Source organism: Mus caroli, chromosome 8, assembly GCF_900094665.2.
Source record: "Mus caroli chromosome 8, CAROLI_EIJ_v1.1, whole genome shotgun sequence".
Lineage (NCBI taxonomy): Eukaryota > Metazoa > Chordata > Mammalia > Rodentia > Muridae > Mus > Mus caroli.
The window spans coordinates 39,250,262-39,257,575 of NC_034577.1; the positions used below are offsets into that span (position 1 = coordinate 39,250,262).

The 7,314-nt window shown below is 41.0% G+C and overlaps 1 protein-coding gene across 1 annotated transcript in view; it reads left to right on the forward strand.

The window, feature by feature from the left end:
- The first annotated feature begins 393 nt into the window (after nucleotides 1–393).
- Nucleotides 394–7,314, forward strand: part of Sorbs2 (sorbin and SH3 domain containing 2) — a 200,440-nt gene continuing 193,519 nt past the window's right edge. The window contains exon 1 of the mRNA XM_029480975.1: nucleotides 394–951. The gene's annotated coding sequence lies outside the window, so the exon portion shown is untranslated. The remainder of the gene's footprint in view (nucleotides 952–7,314) is intronic.

Sequence of the window (7,314 nt, forward strand, 5' to 3'; positions counted from 1 at the left end):
CAGATCCTTCTAAGGTCGAACCTGGCTTCACCCATGGTTCCAATTACTGCCTCTCTGGCGATATGCATATTATTAACCTGGATAGAGAAGAATACAGCTTTGCTTCCTTGATCTCACAGTGTAACACTGACACAACAAAAGTTCCCTAGAAAAGCAGGGAGGTGGGGGCGAGGTGAAGACCCAGGGCGCTTGCGCTCTAGGTGAAACATTTAAAAAGGTAACAGAAGCTGTCCTCCTTCGAAAAATGATGAGTTTGATTTACAAAGAAAGAAAGAAATTAACAAACTGTGTCGTGTGCTGCACATGATCAGCCATGCTTGCTAAGTCTGTCTGTTGGCTGTTGCTATGGCTACGAAAAGCCAGTGGAACCCAATGAGCTGTCTGCAGCCGCGCTGAGAGGACCAGCCATTTTACTTATGGAAAGCAGTGTGGCATAGAGCTTCTCTGTGGAAGAAGCATTTAAAAAGAGAAAAATCTTTGGAGAGCCACAGTGGGCATGCTAGTGCACAGTTATTGCAGCCACGTGTGCCCGCAAGCTGGCCCTGCGACAAGCTGTTGACTGGTGTTGCAATTAGCTGATTGGAGAACGGGGACTGCGGGGTGATAATGCTGCGTATCCGCTCGCGGGCAGCAGGAAAGGGTTTTGTCTTGGGAAGGCAAGCCTGCCCTGCAAGGTTATCTCTGCAGCTCCCCAGCTGAGAGAACCGGGGGTTCTAAAGGGAGGGGGTCGCCCTCTGCCAGCACAGGTTCTGTGCCAGGCTGTTGCTTATGAGCTGCAGGTCTGGGAAAGCAGGTGTGTGCTCGGATGGGCACTGGGCTGGAACGCAGGCGGACGCTCTAGTGTTCACCTGCTTCCTGTTAACAGACTGGTTGGCTCACAGAGCATCTGCTCCTACACGCTGAAGCTGCGGCTGAGAAAGGGGTTCCGGGCATCCCACTTGACTGACGGAGGTAAGCTTTTCCCCCTCTTTTGAAAGCTCAGCATAAAAAAAATAAATGAATGAATGGAAGCAAAAGTTAACCTGAAAAAAATTTACATTGATTGCTATGATCTGAAATTAAGGAGGAACACACACACACACACACACACACACACACACACACACACTACTTCCACAAATTAGTGGCTCAGATACAGAGTTAACTCGGTGAGTTGAGGTTCCAGAAATTGTACGATAAAGGGGGAAAAAAGCTCTGCTGTTTTGGATTAGGATTTAAAATAAATATTTACTGTTTTAACAAACTATCATGGCTTGTCTTTCTGGGCAGACCTGATAGCCAATAACCTTTCTCTCCGCCAGAACAATGGATTCTTTTGTGACTTGCCCTTTGACACGTTAAAAAAACTACACAGCAAACCCGCAGAAGGCAAGCTGGGGAACATTTGTTTTTAATCCTCATAAATGTTTTAAATCTTTACACCTATGCACACCTTTAAAGGAAGGAATTCTGTTCCCTATATAGGTCATAACAGCCGGTGGATTTTGTACTTGCTTATTCTGGACGGAATAGCCCGGTGTGCTGTTTGATTTAGTCCCCGGCAGTTATAGAGCAAACACTGTAGGTATTGCAAGTTGCTCACACCTCCTCTCCCAATATCCTGCATGCCAGGCTACCCCAGAGCACAACACCCCCATTGTACTCCCTAAGCTCAGAATGTAGGGAAAGAAAAGAGATGAAGTCTTGGCGTTGGACTCAAGTGCCTCTATAGGATGTGGCAGGAAAACTTGTTTTCTTGTTTCTTTTTTCTTCACAAGTAGATAGATTTCATAGGACGGTGAAAGAGAAAATACCACATACTTCCTACAGATGCACACACTAATAATGGGAGCGATGTCAGCGGCTGGCCACTGGCTGAAAGTGACACAGAGTTTGCATTGGATGGGGGATTGCCCCTCCATAAGCATTGCTGTGCTTTATCGTCACTTAGGAACAAGCTGGTACTGTGGATTGAAATTGGTCAGCCAAATCAAACACCCTGGAGAGGAACGGGTCAAAGAATGAGTAAATTCTGCCTTAGCACCATTTCAGCCTCTTCTAAGTCAATTCTACCGCCAGTATACCAGGAATGTTGAATTAGTCACAACGCTGTTGAAAATAGTAAAAAAATTATTGGCTGAAAACTTCTGATAACACCTCTATCAGCAAAAGATGGAGTTTGCCACGAGGTTTCAAATAAATAGTTATCAAGGTCTTTTTCCAAGAAGTAATTTATTATTTCATGTCTTTTTGTGGCTAAATATAGATTGGATAAGGAGTCTCCCAATAATGGTAATTGTGATGTCTCCATTGATGTATGTGGACACAAATCACCTGTTTCCTATGTTAGCGTACCCTCAGAGTAGCACGCCATAAAGCATAAATAAGGAGGGGATATTTTATAATTTTCTTTTTGTCATCAGTATCCAGGATATAAAGATTTAGACTAAGAATCCTCAATGCAGAGATACGTGAATGCATGCTGGATAAGGAAGCCTGGGGACATGGCTCTGGCTGGGTGCAAAAGGTTCTATGGGATAAAAGGCTGAGATGATGAGACTATACTGCGTTTAGCTCTCAAGGCAAAGTAACCCGAACAGATGCTGTTAAGTCAAATTCTGTGTAAAAAAATCTCTCAGCCATGTAGATCATTCAGGGAGAACAAAATGGACACTGACAAGAGCCTCTTTCTGTTCTGTTCTTTTTTTTATCCCACCAAAGGAGTTCTTAGAATCAGCAGACACACCCAAGGCAAGAAAATCATACTCTACTAATTTCTCCTGGGGTAACCTTTAGAACAGGCTGTAGGAATACCTACAGCACACCTGAGGGGTGTGCCTTGCTGCCTGTGTAGTGTCTTTTTGTGGAACAGGAGCATGTGAGCTCACAGAAAGACACACAGGCTCCAGCTCTATTTCCCCATGTTGCTAACCCTGTAAGGTGTCAGTCGTGGTAGACCAGCACTCCCAAACCCATTCTGTGCAGCACACCAACAGCTGTTAGTTCAACAGCTCTTAAGAACGGAGTTCAGAGAGTCCTCATGTCTCCACACTTTGCTTGCTGGTTTTTGCTTAGTTTTAGTTAAATTTCTGCCATCTCCAACTCTCCTCTTGGCAAAGTTAAAATATCTTATAATTTCCAAAACACATGATGAAACAAACACCCTCTACTGTAGCTTTCCCTTCAGCTCTTCAAGCAGCCACTTTTGGTGGACCCTCGAGAACCCAGCAAGGATGCTTCCCCTACAGATCCTTACCACATCTAGCAGCCCACTCGACTCTTTCTGTCTGCTACAGCATCTTGCTTCTGCTTTTGCTCACAGGTTTCCACAGTCTTCCTGACCTCTGATTCTGCAGCACTTAGAACCTTACCTAGCATCCAGACATTCCGTTGAATGAGTCAGGCTTCACTGTTATTGTAAATATACACCTTGATCTAGTATTGCTGTGAATCAGAGAAACTCAAAACATTTTTTTTTAAGGCATCAACCTGTCAGGGGTGAGAGTGTCACTCTGGGATACCAGTTTCATAAGTACATTATGCACATGGGTGTCTTATATTAGCTAGTCATTTTCAGAAAGAAAATCTTTAAATGTAACTTTTAAATAAAGTGACAAAAATTTCAGGAGAAAATGATAAAGTGATCGTTCTTATTTGGGATTTGCTCTCATTGGACTTTTCACTGGAAGCTGAGTATAATGTATGACATATAAATACTTAAGGAACAGCTTTTCATGGGGAAGCTGAGAAAGGGAAGAGGTTTTGAGCCTGCGGGGGCGTGGGGGTGGGGGGGGCAGGACTGAGAAATTGGAACACAGTGTCTAGTAACAAAGTTTCTTCCCATTTTCCTAAATAAACCTTGAAGGTAACCAGCTCCCTCATCAGTCAATGGCAGATGCCCCGCCTCCTTCCCCCAATGTGAGATCCTAGGTGAGGGAGAGATGTCACTGTAGCTGTAGACCTGGCTTTAATGGAGACTTACTTTTTTCCCCAGATAAAGGCATAATTCTTTTTTTAAAAGAAATATTCTGATTACCTTTCTGTTGCGGTGAAATTGCTAGAATGGTGTGATGAGACACGGGGAACTTCATGTACAGTTTCCTGTCTCTTAAGATACCCATGTTCAAGGCAAAAGTAGCCATTAGTTTGGTGTGAATGTTTTATACATAAAGTAGCTCAGATTAGAGAGTTTAAAATAGTCAGCTGTTTCAAATTAGAAGGAAAATACTAGAAAATACTTAAATTCCTATTTCTAGACATTTTAATATCTATTCCAGATTTGAATATTCTAGTGAAAATGTGTTAAATATAAGTTCCTCATGATCGTGCTGGGCTCTAAGGGTTTATGTTGACTGTCTTGTGCTGGTGTTAATGTATAGCATGCTATAATTAAATAATAGAATAAGCTTGATATTCATTTTAAAGACAAATTAATCATCTCAAGTCAAATATAGCAATTAGATTCTAGGAAATATAATCTCCCATACATCTGAATCACCTACATATTTTATATATAAGAATATTTGAGAGATATATCTAAGTAATATGTTATATTTAAGTAATATCTTATACATAAAAATATTTGGTAGTGTAGTGATTGGCCCCCTTGTATTTTTCAGTAAAGAGTTATAATAGATAACTGCATTTGATAATTTTCTGAAAGTTGTACAAAGGGATATAAATCATTCAAATATGCCTGTTGTAAACTATCCCTGTCGAGAACTATATTGTTTCAAAATATCTATAAATCATTTCTGAAAATGCTAAGTCATGTATTCAGCTGTAGAGAAGCATTTCTGTAACTGTTGATCGCTGAAAGTAGCCCAATAACTCTGATCCAGTATAAGTTCCATCAAGGTTATAAATGTTGGATGGAGGATGGAGTACCTGCTAAGACAGGGCCGGGGAAGTCTTACAATGTGTCAGACTTAGATAGACTATTATACTTTCCAATCTTCAAAACGGAATTGTTCATTAAATAGGAATCTTGGCCAAAAGACACCAGTTTTCTTGTCCCTATTTGAATCAAGTATATGTAGGCCTACCATTGCTTCTGCTTGCTAGATTTCCTTTGAGCAAAATTCAAAGAGCTGTCATTCTTCCTCAATCTAACCAAGAAACATCTCTAAGAAAATATTTCCATTCCCCTCAGATATAAATGTTAGCAATATTTCTTAAGTTCTTTTTGTGCATATATTATAAATATAGGAAAATCAAATAAGGAAGAGGCTTAATTGAAATCTTCAGGGACTTTTAAAATGCATGTTCGTATGTCTTCTTGTTTGGGGGATGTTTTTATCCAATGCAAACACTCACCTCCTCTACTTTTCCTTTGAGAAGTGTTCACAAAGGAAGGCAAGTATTAAAAAGGATTTTCCTATAGTGAACCATAACCTCTTCCTTCAGAAGGATATAATTTTGTGTACTATTAAGAAAAGCAGCACTTCGCAGGCTTAGTTTGGGCTAACATTCTTACAGATTATCAAAGTGAGTCCAGGCCAACCAATGTGGGAAGAAATCTTTTCAGATTCCCTTCCTACTCAATCTTTGGTAAAAGTGGAGAGCAGGGGCCACAAACATGTTTCTCACTCCATATTCCCTTCTTGTTCTTCTCCCTGTGGCTCCCCTGAGAGCGATGTTTCCCAGCCTGGGGGTGGCCGCCCCCATTTGGGGTCAAATGATCTTTTCACAGGGGTAGCCTACAACATTTACATTATGATTCATAACAGGAGCAAAATTACAGTTATATTAAGTAGCAATGAAAACAATTCTATGGCTGGGATGCACCCCAACAGGAAGGTTGTGAAACACTGACTTAGAAACTAAGGTGTTTGTAAGGGTTAGCTATGAGGACCAATAAGCTACAACAAAAAGGGACTTCTGACCAAGGGTGCCAATTTAGAAAATTCCCAACAGGAATTACAAATGCCAGTAAGACTAGAGGGAAGGTTTTTTTGTTTGTTTTTTTGTTTTTTGTTTTTTGTTTTTTGTTTTTTGTTTTTTGTTTTTTGGTTTGTTTGTTTTTAAGTGCACAGAAAAAAATAAAACAACAATAGCAAAATCCATATACATTCTGGCCACACTGGAGAAAATACTTTTGTTTAAATGTTCCTTCTATCATCCTCTACAAAGCCCATGTGCCTACCAGTTTAGGATAGCTAGCTTCTCAGGAGCATTTAGGTCTCCCAGGAAGTGACTGGCATTGAGGTGACATCCCTATAAATAGAAATGTGCCTACACTTATGACTACGGGGGATCTTTCTCCACCTATTAACTAAGCCTCCTCTACTTCTGGCCTCATTAGGACATTGAATATTTTACACCCTTTACCCATACTTGATACCGCTTAGGAAAAGAACCCAACAATAACAACAAGAAGCGTTGGGAGCCCACAGTGGATGCTGAAGTGGATGCTGAAGGGATGACTTCTTGTGGCTTGCCTGCCAATGCACCATCACACCTTATTCTGTCATTTTCTGTGCTGAAGTTAATCAGGGAAAGAGGATCAGGTCACAACAACCCCATCTGTGTTTGTGCTCACTGGGTAGTCTGGTGAAGGTTTAGTGTACTCTGAAACAAGTGCACATAATCTGTCAGCTATATTATTGTGTGGAAAATTCCAGTTTATACTGTGAGAGTAAAAAACCTTTTGAAAGAACTTGTCTCTTACTAGCCAGATCTAGATTTTTTTTCCTTTGTTATTGTTCTTAAGGATTTATATGATTTTATTTTATGTGTATGGATATTTTCCCTGCACCTAGTATTTACAGGACATTGTGTGGTACCTGTGGAGTCCAGAGAGGGTATCAGATCCCCTTGGAACTTGGGAGTTGCAGAAGGTTGTGGACTATCACATGGATGCAGGAACTTAGGTAACAATGGTTCTCAGCTAGAACATCAGTTGCTCTTAACCACGGATCCAGCTCTCTGACTCCCTTGACTTCTTTGAAAGAGGCCAGTCTGGCTTCAAACCCCTAATCCTCCTGCCTCTGCTTCCTGAGTACTGAGATTGCAAACATTTGCTACCACATCCAGATAGACTGCCAGATCTATATAAACAACATAGCGGTCAAGATGAAAATGTTAGAAACAATCAGTTGTTCCAACAACGCAGATAGTCTTGTGTTTTGTGTGCCTGTCTGCTAGGTTAGACAATTTTAGGTAAGGGGAGGTCATGTGAGTATCTAAGGTTTAAAAAAAAAAAAGATCAATGTTTGGTCAGAACAAAAGTGACAAGCAAAACTGGACTCCAGCTTTAGAATGGCAGCTGGGACATTGAAGGCATTCAGGAAACAGGTTGGTCCATGTACTGGCTAGTTTTGTGTCAACTTGACA